The sequence below is a fragment of the Camellia sinensis genome, unplaced genomic scaffold (genome assembly GCF_055761805.1).
Source record: "Camellia sinensis isolate YWXY unplaced genomic scaffold, ASM5576180v1 Unanchor3, whole genome shotgun sequence".
NCBI classification, from domain to species: domain Eukaryota; kingdom Viridiplantae; phylum Streptophyta; class Magnoliopsida; order Ericales; family Theaceae; genus Camellia; species Camellia sinensis.
In genome coordinates, this window is record NW_028129178.1 from 5,696,364 (window position 1) to 5,715,424 (window position 19,061).

Here is a 19,061-nt window from a genome sequence, read left to right on the forward strand (position 1 = left end):
AATAAACCAAAAAAAATGCGTTAATCATGGTATTATTAACAATGTCATGTTATATGTCACTATTTTTTGTTATTATTGTGTATCTTTTTTTAAAAAAAATAATTAGATGTTTGAATTAACTTATGTGTACCTTAACCAATGTTAATGATTCGAGATCTTAAATTTTTTTTTTTGTTGCAGGAAAATCCTCCCTACTCTCCCACAGGTCCAAGGCAGCGCCCCTTGCAGAGATTACCAGGGCGTCCTATTAGTCGTTCCGAGCGAGGAGACTATAACCTGAGAACTTGCCTCGACCTCGCAAGACAAACTTCGCTTAAGTCAGGACTCGCAAAGCGGGGGAGCATTGAACCCACGTCAGGTGCTGATTAGACAACTTGAGGTCCAACCTCCTAACCAACTATACTTTGCCCAGGAAATTAGCCCAAGGGAGAGGGGAATTGAACTTGTGACCTTAGGACTTAAACCCCAAGCCTTAACCACAATGTCGCCCACCCTTTGGTTGAGATCTTAAATTTTATCAATACTTACATTATTGCTTGTGATTTAAGACTGATCATGTATATAAAATAATAATAGTTTGGCTCCGTTTGGGAAGAAAAAAGCCAGGCTTTTTTGGCTAAAATAGCCACAAAAAACAAAATAGGCTTTTTAGCCACAAAAAACAAAACATCAAATCCAACCCATAATCATTACAATCCTCTCTCACAAAAAAAGTCAAAAAAGCCAAAAAGCCAAAAAGTCCTTCCTAAACCAGGCTAAAATAGCTAAAAAGCCAAAAAGTTAAAAAGCCAATCCACTTCCCAAACGGAGGCAAAATAAAACAATATATAACAGTATTGTACTAACAAACAATGGACTTAGTGGAGAAGAGTCTTTACACCTCACCAAGAAATTAGGGTGCGTTTATTTGGACGGACTGAATGAGGGGATTGTAATTCATTAGATTATTAGTTTTAGGATACATTGTTCCTAAATTATTTAGTTGGACTAAATTTGTATCATATGTTTGTTTAGTCATGGGATTAGATGTCTGGATTGGACTATTTTTAGTTATCCAGTGTTTGTTTGGGATATTATGGAGAAGGATAAATGCTCAAATGACTATTTTATTCTTTTCAATTATTTACTAAATAATTACAATATTAAACATCGCTTTAATATTTTAATTATTTTAAACTAGATTAAATAAAAATTTGTTTTATTTTATTTTTTGCACAATATTTTAATCATTTTAATTTATTATTTTCAATTAAATTAAATTTATAATTTATAATTTATATTTTTTATTGAATATATAATTTTAAATTAACAACAATAAAAAATAATTTTATTTAATATATAAATTAAATTTTCAACAACACTAAAAAAATTTAATTTATAAGGCCATAATTTATAATTTATTATTTTAAAATAAATTTAATTTATAATTTATATTTTTTATTTAATATATAATTTTAAATTAACAACACTAAAAAAATAATTTAATTTAATATGTAAATTTAATTTTTTAACAACACTAAAAAAAATTTAATTTATAAGGCCATAATTTATAATTTATTATTTTTAATTAAATTTAATTTATAATTTATAATTAAAATTTTTTATTTAATATATAATTTTAAATTAACAACACTAAAAAAATAATTTATAAATGTTCAAAAGACTATTTTATCATTTTCTAATTTTTGCTGAGTAATAGCATGGAGGGTAAAATGGACATTTCACAAAATAATCCCATGAGATACCAATCCCATGGTTTCTATCCCACCCTCTCCCATGGGATAGGATAGTCCCATATTTGTAGGACTAATAGTCCGGGAGGACTATTAGTCCGGAACAAAAAAAATAAAACAAACAATGGACTATTAGTCTGGTGGGACTAATAGTCCAATCCCACCCCCTAATCCTTCAAACAAACAAGTGGTCTAACTCTGGCCACTTGTGTTTATATTATCTGTGTAATACGATTATTTTCAATGGTTTATCAAATTTAAATTTGATAAAAAAGTTAATTTTTATTTTTTTAACGATATCATTAAATTTAGATTTTTGTTTTTTTTTTTTATCAAACTGAAGATTAATGTACCTTTCATCAAATCACTCTTTATTGTGGTTGAATTGTCACCACCGGATGTTTCTCTGGATATTCTCCAAATGACTACCTCAAGACAAAAAATCTGTGAAAAAATTACACTGGCCGATCGACCGCTCGGTAGTTCGTTCGAATGACTACCTCAAAGTAAAAATTTGTGCAAAATTTATACTAGCCAGTCAACTAGCTAGACATCCTCCCGATCGTTCGCTTAGTCGACCGGTATTCTGATAAAATTTCAAAATATTTCGTTAGAATACTTGATATCAAATGAATCTTTTACTTGAATTTTTATTCAAATTTAATGTGCCATTAAAGATGGTTTAAGTTATTGAACTTTGTTAAAAGTTTTCTTAATTTTTTTTGGGTAAAGTGTTAGAAATTGTTGGAAAATTCTGGGTAAAAAACAGAATTTTTTTCTAACTTTGGTCTATTATTTAGGTGAGACCCATGCGCTAAAAATGGCGAGTCAAAGTGATAACACGTTCTATGTCGCGTTGTGATTCACATGATATATTTGGTTGCTCAAAACCATCATCGAGTGAATGAGAAATTGAAGCTAAAGTGTGCTCCATGAAAATAGAGTGTTTGTGAAAAATCGTTAAAGGTTTGGAAATGGCTTGTCCCACATTGATTTGGTGAGAAGTTTTGAGTGGGTTTATAAGGCATATGATTGGAACTTGGGGTGTGCCTCAAGGGGTACCTAAGTTTTGTAGAGAGAGAGATTATGGGTAAAATGGGCTAGACCCATTGGACCTAAAAATCACCACACGCGCTGGCAGGATGGGCTTGGCTTGGGCGCGAGTGTGAGGTTGGGTTGGGCTTGTCCGGCCCAATACTAATTTTTTTGGGCCAAAAATATTTGAATTCAATTTTATTTTTTGGTAAAATGAAATTTGTCCAATTTAAATTTCAATTTTTAAATTCAAAATTGTTGCACCTCTTCAAAATTTTGTACAGATAGATCTAAATCTGTCCAGATTCAAACCCAAAACTGTTTTACCTGTTTGAGATTCAAATCAAATTCGGTTATCTATTCAAATTCAAACCGAACAGGTGCTGTATCTGTTCAAAACATATTTGCTACCTGTTGGATTCAAATTGAGCAGCCACCACTTCACCTATATAAATAGACAGTTCCTCATTTGTTTTTTTAATAACAAACTTCGTACTTCTCCTCTGCTAAAATTCTCTGCATTTTGCTGTATTTTAATTTCTGTGAGAAAGAGTGTAAACACTCAGTGTGTTCGTTGAGCAAACAATTTGTAGTGCTGCTATTGTTTGCTGTTGATCATTTCGTCCTGGAAGATAAACGTCCACATTCTGAAAGTACCGTGGAGATGACGAATCTGTTTTAAGGATACAGTGTCTAACACTAGATTTGATTAGAATATTATTCAACAAATTAATCAAGTAAATTGGTTATTTATTTTCTGTTTTTATTTATTTATTTAAATCAGATTTTGATTTTGTTTTTGTAACAAAATAAAAATATATTTTTATTTATTTTATTTAATTTTTCTAATTTGATTTTTGTAATCAAACAAATTCTCTCATTTCTTTTATTTCTTTTATATTCTAATTATTGTTAAATGCACAATAAAATTTAATTTTTAAATACAATAAAGATTATCCGACATAAGGCAGCATAGGACCTTTCTTTTTTCTGTCGTCTATATATATTATTTTTGATTTATAGGCCGGCTAAAGTTTGAAAAATAAAATACTGTAAAAAACAATTACGGTTCTAGAAATGTTTATAAAATATATATACATTAATGTCGATTAATGAAGCGAGAACTTCTGGCAAACATTATTGGCACGTCAGCCGGAAAAGAAGTCTCCGGATCATTTATCAGTGTACCGACCATGAAAGCAACTGCCCGTTTGGTAGAAATGTGAAAAAGTAATTATAATTTATAATTTAATAATTTATAATTTATAGGAATTTTTATTGATAAGTCTAATTTAGAAGTGTTTTAACCCAAGAAGTCCATGAAGGAATTTTTTAACCCATTTAGTCCCATGTATGTATAGTTTTATTCCATAAAATCCATTTTCTTGATTTACACTATTTTCTTGGACACTTATACCCTTATATTTAATTTTGATACCCTTATAAATATTTTTTAAACGATTAGCAATTTAATGATGTGAACATTCATATTTTAAAATTCACATTGGTAGGATTGTAAAATTGGCCCGTGGGCGGCCCGAAACCCGGCCGCGAGCTGGGGCGGGCCCGGCCCGTTGACAATGTAAATATTCACATTGACATATTAACATTCACATTAATAGAAGTGTAAAATTGACCCCCGTCCCGTGGCGGCCCGAAACCCGCCCGCGACCCATGGCCGGCCCGGGGTGGCCCCCGTCTGGCCCATCGACAATGTGAATATTCACATTGACATGTTAACATTCACATTGATAAGAGCATAAAATTGGGCCGCGGCCCATGGGCGGCCAAAAGCCCGCCCGCGGCCCGGGGCGGGCCCAGCCCGGCCCGTTGACAATGTGAATATTCACATTGACATGTTAACATTCACATTGATAGGAGTATAAAATTAGCCCGCGCCTCGTGGCTGCCCAAAATCCGCCCACGGACCGTGGGCGGGCCCGGCCCGGCCTGTTGACAATGTGAATGTTCACATTGACATGTTAACATTCACATTGATAAGAGTATAAAACTGGACAGCAGCCCAGGGCGGACCCGACCCGGCCCGTTGACAATGTGAATATTTACATTGACATGTTAACATGCACATTAATAGGAGTGTAAGATTGGCCCCCGTCGCGTGACAGCGCGAAACTCGCCCGCGGCCCATGGGCGGCCCGGGGCGGGCCCGGTCCGGCCCATTAACAATGTGAATATTCACATTGACATGTTAACATTCACATTGATAAGAGTATAAAATTGGGCCGCGGCCCATGGGCGGCCAAAAGCCCGCCCGCTGCCCGGGGCGAGCCCGGCCCGGCCCGTTGACAATGTGAATATTCACATTGACATGTTAACATTCACATTGATAGAAGTGTAAAATTAGCCCGCACCTCATGGCTGCCCGAAACCCGCCCACGGGCCGTGGGCGGGCCCGGCCCTGCCTGTTGACAATGTGAATGTTCACATTGACATGTTAACATTCACATTGATAAGAGTATAAAATTGGACAGCAGTCCAGGGCGGGCCGACCCGGCCCGGCCCGTTGACAATGTGAATATTCACATTGACATGTTAACATTCACATTAATAGGAGTGTAAAATTGGCCCCCGTCCCGTGGTGGCGCGAAACCCACCCGCGGTCCATGGGCGGGCCGGGGCGGGCCCGGTCCGGCCCGTTAACAATGTGAATATTCACAGTGACATGTTAACATTCACATTGATAAGAGTATAAAATTGACCTGCGGCCCATGGACGGCCAAAAGCCTGCCCGCTGCCCGGAGCGGGCCCAGCACGGCCTGGCCCGGCCTGTTGACAATGTGAATATTCACATTGACATGTTAACATTCACATTGATAAGAGTGTAAAATTGGCCCGCAGCCCGTGGGTGGCCCGAAGCCTGACCGCAGCCCGAGGCGGGCTTGGCCCGACTCGTGACAATGTGAATATTCATATTGACATGTTAACATGCACATTGATAGGAGTGTAAAATTAGCCCGCGCCCCGTGGCTGCCCGAAACCCCCCCACGGCCCGTGGGTGGCCCAGGGCGGGCCCGGCCCGGCCTGTTGACAATGTGAATATTCACATTGACATGTTAACATTCACATTGATAAGTGTGTACAATTGGCCCGTGACCTGTGTGCAGCCCGAAGCCTGACCTCAGGCCGGGGCGGGCCCGGCTCGTTGGCAATGTGAATATTCACATTGACATGTTAACATTCACATTGATAGGAGTGTAAAATTGGCCCGCAGCCCGTGGGCGGCTCGAAGCCTGATCGCAGCCCGAAGCGGGCTTGGCCCGACCCGTGACAATGTGAATATTCACATTGACATGTTAACATTAACATTGATAGGAATGTAAAATTTGTCTGCTGTTCGAAGCTCGCCCGTGGCCCGGGGTAGGCCCGGACCCAAACCCGGGCCGCCCGTGGGACGCGAGTCAATTTTACACTCTTATCAATGTGAATATTAACATACCAATGTGAATATTCACATTGTCAACAGGCCGGGCCGGGCCCGCCTCGGGCCGCCCACGGGCCGTAGGCGTATTTCGGGCAGCCACGGGGCACGGGCTAATGTTACACTCTTATCAATGTGAATGTTAATATGTCAATATGAATATTCACGTTGTCAACGGGCCGAGCTCGCCCCGGCCGGGCTTCGGGCTGCTCACGGGTCACGGGCCAATTTTACACTCTTATCAATGTTAATGTTAATATGTCAATGTGAATATTCACATTGTCAACGAGCTGGGCCGGGCCCGCCCTGGGCAGCGGGCAGGTTTCGGGCCGCCCACGGGCCACGGGCCAATTTTACACTCCTATCAATGTGAATGTTAATATGTCGATGTGAATATTCACATTGTCAACGAGCCGGACCGGGCTCGCCCCGCGCCGCCCACGGGTTTCGTGCCGTCCATGGGACGCGAGTCAATTTTACACTCTTATCAATGTGAATGTTAACATGTCAATGTGAATATTCACATTGTCAACAGGCCGGGCCGGGCCCACCCCGGGCCGCCCACGGGCCGTAGGCTAGTTTCGAGCAGCCACGGGGCGCAGGCTAATTTTATACTCTTATCAATGTGAATGTTAACATGTCAATGTGAATATTCACATTATCAACGGGTCGGGCCGGGCCCAAGGCAGCCCACGAGTCGCGGGCGGGTTTCGGGCCGGCCACAGGCCGCGGACTAATTTTACGCTCCTATCAATGTGAATGTTAACATATCAATGTGAATATTCACATTGTCAACGGGCCGGGCCGGGCCCGCCCCGACCCGGGCCCGGGCTTCGGGTTGCCCACGGATCATGGGCCAATTTTACACTCTTGTCAATGTTATTGTTAATGTTAATATGTCAATGTGAATATTCACATTGTGAACGGGCCGGTCCGGGCTCGCCCCTGGCGGCGGGCTGTTTTCGGGCCGCCCACGGGCCGCAGGCTAATTTTACACTCCTATCAATGTGAATGTTAACTTGTCAATGTGAATATTCATATTATCAACAGGCCGAGCCGGGCCTATTTTTTTGGCCTGTGGGCCGGCCCGGCCCAACTCGAATTTTTCCGGGCACCCACGAGGATCGACATGGGCCCGGCCCCTACACATTGACGATATGAACATTTACGTTGACGGTGTGAACATTCACATTAAGGGTATTTTTGTAATTATGTCACCCATAGGACTTATTGAAATATAAGAAAATAATGTGAACTAAATGGAACATAAGTAGATGAAAAGGATATTTTGGTCTTCTTATCTCAAATTGGACCTAATGGAATAGTCAAAAAGAATATGGGTTGGATGGAATAAAGCTCTTAGAAAATGGATTTATCAAAAAAGCTCCCAAATTTATAATTGTAAATATAAGTTGATTTTTGACTTATAAATTAAGCTTTTTCTCTCTCACTCAAAGAATAAGTTGATTTTTGAATTACAAAAAGGTATAAACTGTATTGTTAAGCTGAACCAAATACATCAAAATAGCTTAAATTAAGCTAAAAGTTGAAATAAACTGGAAATAAGCCCTACCAAACAGGGCCGACATATATCAAACCCCCCATGCACTTATAGGCGAAATTATTAAATATTTTCAGAGTAGTTATCCTCTTTAATCAATTATTATTTAGGTCTCATTTAATAAGTGGTGATTTTAAATATAAGTCAAAAAATCATTAAAAAAATTAAAAAATCAACAACTTATACCAAAAAATTAAATATTCTATTTTTTTTTTACTTTTTGCACATCTTTTCATAAAAAATTAAAAATTTATTCCAAACATATTAGTTTTTTGTTTTTACATCATATTTTAATCAAAAAGTCAAAACATTAGCATGTTTCCAAACGAGGCATTAATATGTCCTTTCATATAGGAATGGCAACGGGTCGGGGTGGAGCCGGGGATCACACTCCTCGTCCCCGATCCCCGATGGTGATAATCCCCCTGTTCCCGGCCCCGATCCCCGACGGGAAACCTACCACCGTCCCCGTCCCCGCCCCCTAATGGGGATCAAGTTTTCCTGACCTCGAAAATTCCCCGGTCAAAAAGAAAAAAAAAATTCAATAATACAGATCAAGGCAGCGACATCATCATACACAATAGATCAAAATCAACAAAATCAGAGAGATCAAAATCAATAACAATCACCAAAATCATCAATATTGATACAGATCAAGGCGTCGGAGTCCGGCAAGGGAAAGGCGTCGCCGTAATGTTCTTGAGGAAGGAGATCGGTGAGATCAGAAAGATCGTTATCTTCTAAAAACACTCCAAGTCTAATCCCTCCCGTTCAAAAGGGAATCCTCCTAAAAAGCAATCAACATCGGCCAAGCAGAGAATCCAGTTAGAAGTCGTCCCTCGTCGTTTTGTGACCAGCCAGGTGTGTCCTTCATATTACACACTTCATTTGCCTGCCTTGGTTGACGAGGAGGGAGATCGGTGAGATCGGAAAGATCGGCGAGATGGGTGAGTTCGGCGAGATCGGAGATCAACGAGATAGGAGGAGGGAGAGGACAGTGGAGGAGTCGCCACCGCGGCCGACGCCGACGCCGACGCCGATGCCGATGCCGATGTCGTGAGGAACAGCTGCAGCAAAGAGAGAGAGAGGTTGAGAGGTGAGAGTGTTAGTGAGTGAGAGAGAGAGAGGCAGACAACTCAACCGTAAACATAAACATGTATTATATATATATATATATATATGAGGAATATTCGGGGAATGTTAAGGGAATTATTCGGGGATTATTCGGGCCGAGACTGGGCAGGAGCGGGGGCGGGGGAAACCTATCCCCGTCCCTGGCCCCGGCCGGAGAACCGTCGGGGATTTAATTTTCAATACCATCCCCGCCCCTATGGGGAAAATTTTCGGGAAAAACCCATTTTAATCGGGGTCAGGGGATCGGGTTCCCGTCGGATCGGGTTCAAATTGCCATCCCTACTTTCATATTTTCTAATTACCCAATACAATACCTCATATACTCACATTCTCTACCAATCATAATACTATGGAATATCACGTATCCATGTTCCGAGATTATTGAATAATTACCCCACTTGTAGAGTGTGTTTGTTTGAATGGATTGGATAAGGAAAGATTATAATTCATCAGATTGTTAGTTTTGAGATATGTCTCTGAATTATTTAATTGAACTGGATTTGTATCACGTATTTGTTTAGTCATAATGTCTGAATTGGACTATTCTATTAAATTCTATGTTTGTTTAGTAATGTGATCAGATATTTGAATTATACTATTCTATTGAATCCAATGTGTATGTTATTTTATTTAATTTTTTTATTAGAACTTTTATTGAATCCTTTTATTTATTTTAATTTATTATATAAAGGTCACAAAATTTAGACCATGACCCCATATATATATATATATATATATATATATAACTAGTATTTTTTTTTAATGCACATTTTAAAGGTTTATTTTTTTTTAAAAAAAAGTCATATTGCCTTTTCTATTTACATATATAAAGTTCTATACAAATTCAATTTCAATTATAATAATCAATTTTATATGAACTCTATTTGAGAAATACTTATTTTCTATATATAATTATAATTTAATTATTACGATATTTGAAAAAAATAATTATCTCGATATACAAATAAATAAATAAGATAAAATATGCTTAATTATGTATATCACACGGATCAAATTATTTTTTTATTTTATATTTTTTATCTATTAATATTAATTTATATTTAATTTTTTATTTAACATGAAATTATTTATTACAAAATATTTATATTTAATTTAAATTTTATATACCTATATGCAATATATATGAATAATTCAAAGAGAATATTAAAGAAAAAATCGATACCCTACATAATTAATTTATATATTTTTTTCGTAATCCAATCACAACATATTTATATTTAATTTTTTAAATAAATTTTGTGTAGTTCTATTTCTACATATTTTCAATTTCCAAATAAATATAAAAATAAAAATAAAATTAAATAATTAGAATCACTTTTAGTTTTATATTACTTGTTGTCCAGAAAGCAGCTCAAAAGGGAGGTGAATTGAGTTTCTAAATAAATTACTAAATTAAAAAAAAAATTAACCCAAATAATAAACAAATAAAAATATGAAGCAATAAAGATAAGAGTAATAAATTAAAATTTAATCCAAATGAAAAATAAATAAATAAAATATGAAACAATATAAATAATACTAATAAACATAAATAAAGCGAAGGGAAGAGAAAGTAAACATAGAGCTTATAATGGTTCGACTCATACCAAACTTACGTCCACTCTTCAAAATCCTCTTTGAAATTTTTTCATTATTCGTCAAATAGTAGTTACACTCCTACCTTCACAAGTGTTAACGAATCTTAACAATTGATCAACCCCGATCACTTCAACTAACTAGTTGTGAATCCGGCGCTAGTCACACCTAACCCAAGTGATTTTATCAAAAAAATAAAATCACTCACAAAACGTCACTCTTTTTACAAGAATAAAAATAAAGGATAGAGAACTCTTTTATAATAAAAACTCAAATTCTCAATAAATTTTCTCTCAAAAACAATTATAACTCAATAAAAATGCACCACGAAATAATTTGAGAACTCTATTGAATATCACAACTATTTCACCACTTATCTTACTTTTCTTTTCTCCGTAAATCTACTTTTCTTCAATTAGAGCGTCTCTTATATAATTTTCAAAAAAGTAGTCGTTGCAGACAGCATGCAAATGGCAAATCGTAGAAGAATTAAGCATGCTTCGCGGAGGAAAACATATATGGATGTTCCATGCTGAAGATTTGAGCACGTGAAAAAATGAATTTATTCAAAAGATGAGTAGCTCACATGTAAGGTTTTATTTTTCAACAAGTAAATAGAGAAAACATTGCTTGATGAATAGTAAATATACAATATAATATATAAAATAAATTATGCATTGTGATGAACAGTGCATGAATAGTGCACTGTCAAAATAGATGCTACTCATAAAATCATTTTCAACATATAAATCAAACACCCAACACTAATATCTATAATTGTAATTTACATTTTGTGGTAAATGATTGTAAAATATATATATTAAAAAATATAATAATTTATCTCATAATATAAAATATCATTACATTAATTAAAATTAATTCTATTGTGATTTTTTATCAGAAATTATATTTCTAAAATTGATTTAGATACATGTGTAGCATCCAATTTGATATTAATTGATTAAAATAATGTAACTCAATACTTTTTTTTGTTAAGTTTTTAGAAGATAAATTAACAAATGTCAAATGATAAATAGTGTGGAGTATTATTTTAAATTATCGAAAATGATTGTGTATATTTAAGGCACTTATTAATGTTTCTTGAATAATTTTTAAATAAATTTTTTGAATTTATAGTATTACTGGTAATACACTTTTATGAGCTCTGCCAGAAAAGATATGCAAAAATAATTTGGTTGGATGTGTCACATAATTAATCAGAACCCTTTTGAAAACTAAAATTATTAATTTTATAGAGATTTTATACCTGATTCTCTTTGAGGATGCTGTTTAATTTAAATTTATAATTTTTTATATATCAATGTGAATAACTCTTACGATCGTACTGATATAAATATAAATCCTACTTTTGAGTCAATCCACCTTAAACACTTTTTCGTGTAATAAAATACTTAAATGTTGTCATATAAAAATATTCTAATAGATCATAATCAAACACAATTTGAAGCACAAATCTAAATAAATAAAATACCACTTGAAACATAATTATAAATTCAATGCATCACTTTAGACATACTAAAAACATAATAAATTAGTTAAGACTTTTTCAATTAATAACCAAAACAATACACCATGAATTATAACCGAGTTATAATTTGTATATTATAGAATTTTTTCCTTTTTTTTTATTTTTTTTCAAAAAAATATATTTTGATACAAATGGAATTCATAATTTTTTTTTAAAATTTGATTAACACAAATGAAGATTTGATTTCAGATTGAGAATAAACTTTTTTTTAATATTGAAAGAAATTGTTTTTGTAAGCTTTTTACATAGAATCACACACCGTAACAAATTTTTTTTATCAATCATTAACAAATTTATTTGTATTTAACTTTCAATTATTAAAATTTTCTATACATGAAATATTAATACTGAAAATTAATTTTTATTTTGAAATTAAATTTTCGTGCATTGTATGAATTACCCATTAGTATACCACTAAAACTAAAATAAGAAATTACAGCACACAGAAAGTTTCGAATACAGAAGGTAAAGATCTATAGATATAAAAACAATGATACATATCTCTAATTTAATAACTCTAAATAGAGTTTTAATGAGTTGACAAGTCAAAAGAAAACGAAAAACATCAATAAAAAGTAACAATAATTACACATGGACTAGTGCCACGTCATTAGAACTCCTTTAAAACTCTTATTTTAGAGCTACTAAATATATATATATATATATATTTGTAGATATAAATATTTTGAATTACATCTGTGCTTTATTCTATAAAATTCATTTTGCGCACCTAGTACAGAGCTATATCACTCTTGATTTATGAAAGATGCCAAACTGTTGATCATCTTGAGAGCCTTCACACACCATGGATTGAAGATGTGAAAAACATGATCTTCACCCTCTATCTCCACATACTCCACCTTCCCTTGCCACTCACTTTTCACCAATGACTCATAGTACAGCTTCCCTCTATCTCTCAATATGTCCTTTCCAGCAACACAAACAATAACCCGGTCACAACACAACCCGGAAAGACTCGGGGATCCATCCACAAACGGGTTAATAAGCGGGTCATCATTTCCTTTATCCGACGGGCAAACAAACCTCCACCAACAATCCACCATAGCTTTCCTTACCGGATCCGTGACCTCGGATCCAATCGGCACCTCCCCCCAAAAATACGGGTGGATCATTAAAATACCATGAAACTTCAAGCCTTGGATTGGGTCTGACCCGACCCGGATCGCAATATGGTGTGAAATATTTGCCCCAGCACTATCCCCTGCCAAGAACACTTTGTCAAAGTCAACGTTATCTTTCAGCCAATCCTCCGCGCTACCACCGCCGGCAGTGGCGCCGCCGCCGGAATGGGAAGCTACCCATTGGAGGGCAGCGTAGGAGTCGGCGTAGGCGGTGGGAAGAGGGTGCTCCGGCGAGAGTCGGTAGTCGATGGAGACGAGGACGATGTTGGCTTTGGAGACAAGTACGTTGAGAGAGTGGTGGTAGAAGGGATCGGAAACAGAGGATATGCAAAATGCGCCGCCGTGGAAGTAGACCACCAGGGGGAGTTTCTTGTGAGCCGGTGTGAGCTTGGGGCGGTAGAGCCTGGCGGAGACACCGGTCTCCGGTATGATCACGGTGTCTTTGGAGATAACACCAGTTTTCGGGTCGAAGGTTGCTGGGACAACGTCAGTTCCGGCGAGTCTTTCGATGGTTCCATCTTTGTAGACCCTGAGGTAAGGTAGAACTTCCCTAGATAGTTGTGGTGTTGTTGAACCCATTTTTTTTTGAGAGAGAGAGAGAGAGAGTTGTAGCAAGGATTGGAATGCCAGTAAGAAAGAATATATAAGGGAAAGAATGAAGTCGGTGTTGGTTGTCACGCTCACTCATGTGTGGTCTCCTCAAATTTTCCTATTTAATACTCAAGTGAGTGCTATTTGGAATGGAGGTTGAATTTTAATTTTTTTTGCAACAATGATTTATCCCATTAAAAACATCACCATTAATAGCACTAATGCATTAAAAAAGTAAAAAAATAAAAAAAAATACAATTCCAAGATCAAAACATCACATCATTAATGGCGGGACCCACTGCCACCTAATTAGTGGGAGCACTAATTAGTGCTCCCAAGCATTTTTCTTTTTTTTGGGATCATTTTAGTTTAGGGTTAAAATGTCTCATTTTAAATAGATTTTTTTAGTTTTATTGACTTTTGTGAAAATGATTATTTGGAATGGAGGTTGAATTTTAATTTTTTTTGGATCATTTTAGTTTAGGGTTAAAATGTCTTATTTAGAATAGATTTTTTTAGTTTTATTGACTTTTATGAAAGAAAAAATAAAATGATTATAGGTTAGAAGTGACATTTTATCCTATTTGATTAACATAACATATTTTATTTTATATGACTATTTTAGTCTTAATGGGACATCCAAACGAACATTAAGGCCTTGTTTGACATATACTAAAAAAGTTAAAAAGTCAAAAAATTATTATCTTATTTAAGTCACATCATCTTATTTAAGTCACATCACCTCTCTGTAATATCACTTCAAATCCAACCCATACTCAATCCATATTTTATAAAAAGTCAAAAAGTACACTTATTTAAAATATCCCAAACCACCCCTAAATAATAAAATTTTTAATGGAATATTTCAGGTCTTTAGTATTTTTGAACCAAAAAAATATACAAGTAATGTAGGGTGTAGTTGAGATTTATTTAGTGTAATTTACGTGATGAATTTGAGTGACAAAATATACTTACACTTTGCTATATTCTAAATTTGTTTATGATCTCCGTATGATAGAGATCTCCATTTAATTTCACTCAATACAACAATCATAATAAGAGAAAAATAATAATCAAAAGATATTAAACTTTTCTCAATAAAATTTGAACCAAACACTTCACATCATTAAATGATACTACACAACCACCAAGTGAAAGAGTCTTATTCCAAATAAATATTTGTCGACGGGAATTTTTTACAAGTATTGATCATAAAATGAAATTTTCAATTTCACCTATAAAATGGATAGAATCTCAATCCATACAAAAATAGTTCACAGAATAAAAAGGACAACTGAAAATTTTCAAGATATTGATTTGTGATTTTGTTTCAATTTTTAAACAATAAGTAATAATCTCAATCAAACAATCAAAGAAAAATCAACACAACGATTTAACGTGGAAAAATCACAATTGGAGCGCCTCCAATTGTGATTAAAAAAAAAATGGACCAAAGTTACAAAACAATCCACTAAGAAGACAAAAAGGAATTAAACAAATGTACTCTCAATTACCTAACGAATTCACATTCGAATTGAACCGATTCCAATGCACATTTTCCACCATTGTCTTTATCACGAAATTGTCTTGTCCAATGTTGAATCCACAAGGTCGATGTCGAATCCACGACGATGAACCACTCCGGAATCTACCAAAGCTTCAGGCTCAAGTTTCTCGAAATCCACTGAAGAACAATTCTCTGTTTTGTGAATAAAAGAAAATAAATCTAAAGTTCATAGATCCATTGATCACTCTTAAATCAGTAAGGAAACACTCATAAAACACTATCCAATATAAAACACTTTGTATTTTCTTCATCTCTGAATATCTGGATGGCGCAAACCTTAAAATGAGCAAACAACACAATTTATAGGTGCTGTTTGGTAACACTTACGTTTTCAGTTTTCTGTTTATATTTACAAAAATTTTAAAAACTCAAATAAAAACTTGTTTGGTAAACTTTTTGATTTATAAATTTGTGGTCTCAGTTTATAAATTTGGTCAAAAAATGTAAACACAAAAAATGTGTTTCTATTTTGAGTTTTGAGTTTTTTTTTTTTTTACCACCCAACACTAGCCACCACTTGCCACCATTTTCCACCGCCACCATCACCCACCCCCACCCCCCGCCACTACCTGCCACCCCGACTCACCACTTACCTGCCACCACCCGCCACCACCACCCACTCGCCACCACCACCCATCCCTTACCACCACCACCACCACCACCCATCACCCACCTGTCATCCACCTGCCACCATCCACCACCCGCTACTACCATCCACCGCTCGCCACTACCACCCGCCACCTACTTGCCACTCACCACTCACTACCTACCTGCCACCACTATCCACCACTCGCCACCACCAGCCACCCACCACCACCAACCACCCACCCGCTACCCACCACCACCAACCACCCACCCGCCACCACCACCCACCACCACCACCACCACCCACCACCTACCTGCCACCCACCTGCCACCACCACCACCCACTCGCTACCATCCGCCACCGTCACCCACCCACCCACTCACCCACCACCACCACCCACCTGCCACCCACCTACCACCACCACCACCATCACCACCCACTCGCTACCATTCACCACCCACCACCCGCCACTGCCACCCACCCACTACCACCACCCACTCGCTACCACTCGTCACCACCACCACCACCCGCCACCGTCACCCACCCGTCTACCACCACCACCTACCGGCCACCACCCACCACTGCCCGTTACCCACCACCCACCGTCACCACTTTCCACTACCGTCTTCCGCCGCCACTTATCATTTCTCACTTTTTTTTTATATTTTTAAATTTTTTTAAACATTTTATCAATTACCAAACGCGTTTGTAGTTTATGTTTTTCAAAAAATAAACAAAAACTAGTTTATAAAATTTTTGTAAATATAAACTGAAAATGTAAACGTTACCAAACAGACCTGGATCGCGAAAACCGCTTAAGCGCACGTTTCATCGATCGAGCAATGTGACTAAAGACAGTGTGAAACATATAGGTTGATTGCTCGAGTGTAACTTTCACCGCTCGAGTGATAAAACTTTCTTCTCAGAAGTTCAGACACTCTGTAAAAGTACTGGATGATCATTTTCTTTACTTGAGCGCACAAATGACCGCTCGACCGGTCAAACAACTTTGCACAAATGACCGCTCAATTGGCACTCTGCAAAAGTCGAGGGGCTACCCCTCGACCTTGCCTGGACGTTGCCTCAGATCTGCCATGATCAGCGAAGTGGCAAACATAAAAGAATTAAGATCACAAACTCGTCTGCAAGGCACAATTCGAATTAGATTCGCATCTAAATATTCATAGCCTCACTGAAACAAAAGAGCGAATAAAATTACAATTGAAATGAATTTTGTCAAATGAAATTGTCAATTATAAAAAAACCCAACAACAACGGTATGAGCTTCCCCTATATCTCTATTTTGGACACCTATTTCATTTTTTCATAGAGACTCACTTGTTTTTATTCAATGTGTTTTGTTGTGTATGAATTCTATACACATTTGTATTAATTTTAAAATCCATCTTGGTTTTGGTTGTCGATGATCACGACATCCATCAAGGTTGTTAACTTGTCCATCTCTCGAACAGCCATCGAAGTAAAGGCTCAAATTGTTGTTAATTAATTTTTTAGTTGTATTGCGTGATTTACTTAATTATGATTAATTCTGAAGTCAATACTGGTTTTAAAATTATTAATGCACTGATAAACAAAGTTTAATACACAGTGCCTATCACGTTGACAACTTTCTTCTTTTTTTTTTTTTTTCTTCCTGTTATAATCAAGAATCGATCCTTCGAATCGAGAAATGAAAACTCAAAAATATATGCGATCGGGCAAAATAAAATATCAAGACTTTAACCTTAGATTTTCTGCAACTTGAGAGATGTCCATTGCCCGTCACCATAACTTCCGCTTCGATAATCTAATTATACTTGCCAACAAATCAGAATTAATTTGAATTCAATTTAAAAAATCTAAATCTATCAATAAATTTTCAATTCGATAATTTGATAAAATCGAAATTTGGTTGATTCAATTACTGAATTCGGTACGATCTGATTATCAATCCAATAGAAATTTTGTTACTTTAAGTTTTATGTGTATATATAGGACTAGTATATTTTTTAAATAATAGAAAATAACAATCAAAGTTTGAAAAGTTAAATTTCAATAAATTTAAAATTTTTAAAAAAACAAAAATAAAAACAGAAAAAAGCAAAATAAAACCAACAAAAAAAAAGTCAAGTATTTTAATAAAGAAGGATCCCCTTTAGTCCAGATTTTTTATGGGAGAGCATTGTTTGGACCCATGGGACTCACCATGAGTCTCATTTCAATGATTCGAATTGTTTATTTGTCGGACACTTTGCATATTTCATTCACACAAAAAATTAAGTCGATCTAATAACTGTAACTTATTCAATTTATAATGTTTTTAACCCAAAAAAATTGTATGTTTGAAAATAAATCATATATTTTTTTGGTGACAAATGTAATAAATTGAATAAGTTGCAGTTATTGAATCGATCTAATTTTTTGTTTGAATGAAATTTACAAAGTGCTCAACAAAATGAAAGGTTTAAATTTTGAAACGGGACCCGTAGTGAGCTCCATGGGCCCAAACAACGCTCTCCAATCTAAAATCTGAACTAGTGAGGATTATCCTCCTTTAAGAAATTGAGTTAAACTAAACTCTTATTGAATTTGTCATAATCACATCAGCTTGCAATTGCTTGAAAAATTATTGAGTACTCTTAGAGTATCGCATGTTCATACTTTTCACTAATCATCATATATTATGTCCCTTCATATTCTCCATTTACTTGATATAAAATCATGAATTTCACCGTTTCTACCAATTACAATGCCTTTAGAGCACCCAATAATTACTCCAATTGGTTAAGTCAACCGGAGGTATTACTTTGTTGTGTTATCCTGTTTTTACTCAAACAAATTATTTGAAAAGGAGGTTAAAAATTAATTTTTTAAAATTTGTTTGACTTTTTTTTTTATAAAAAAATATATAAAAAAATAAAGAGATGATGTGATTATAAAAATAATAAATTAATAAACTGACATTTAACATAATTCTCAAAATAGACATGTCATTTGTAATCCAATTACCTTCATAAGTTCTCTCTGAGCAAACTTTTTACGAAAAATATTATGCTCTACCCCAAAACAAAATTTATTTAAAAAAAGTGTTTTTGTTCTTCACATTTTAGAATATTAGATTTTAAATA

The 19,061-nt window shown here is 35.7% G+C and overlaps 1 pseudogene across 1 annotated transcript; it reads right to left on the reverse strand.

Annotated features, from left to right (window-relative positions):
- Positions 1-12,497: 12,497 nt before the first annotated feature.
- Positions 12,498-13,871, reverse strand: LOC145816170 (putative carboxylesterase 2 pseudogene; annotated as a pseudogene). Its single transcript, XR_014358609.1, has one exon. The product of XR_014358609.1 is annotated as a putative carboxylesterase 2 pseudogene (transcript).
- Positions 13,872-19,061: the final 5,190 nt, after the last annotated feature.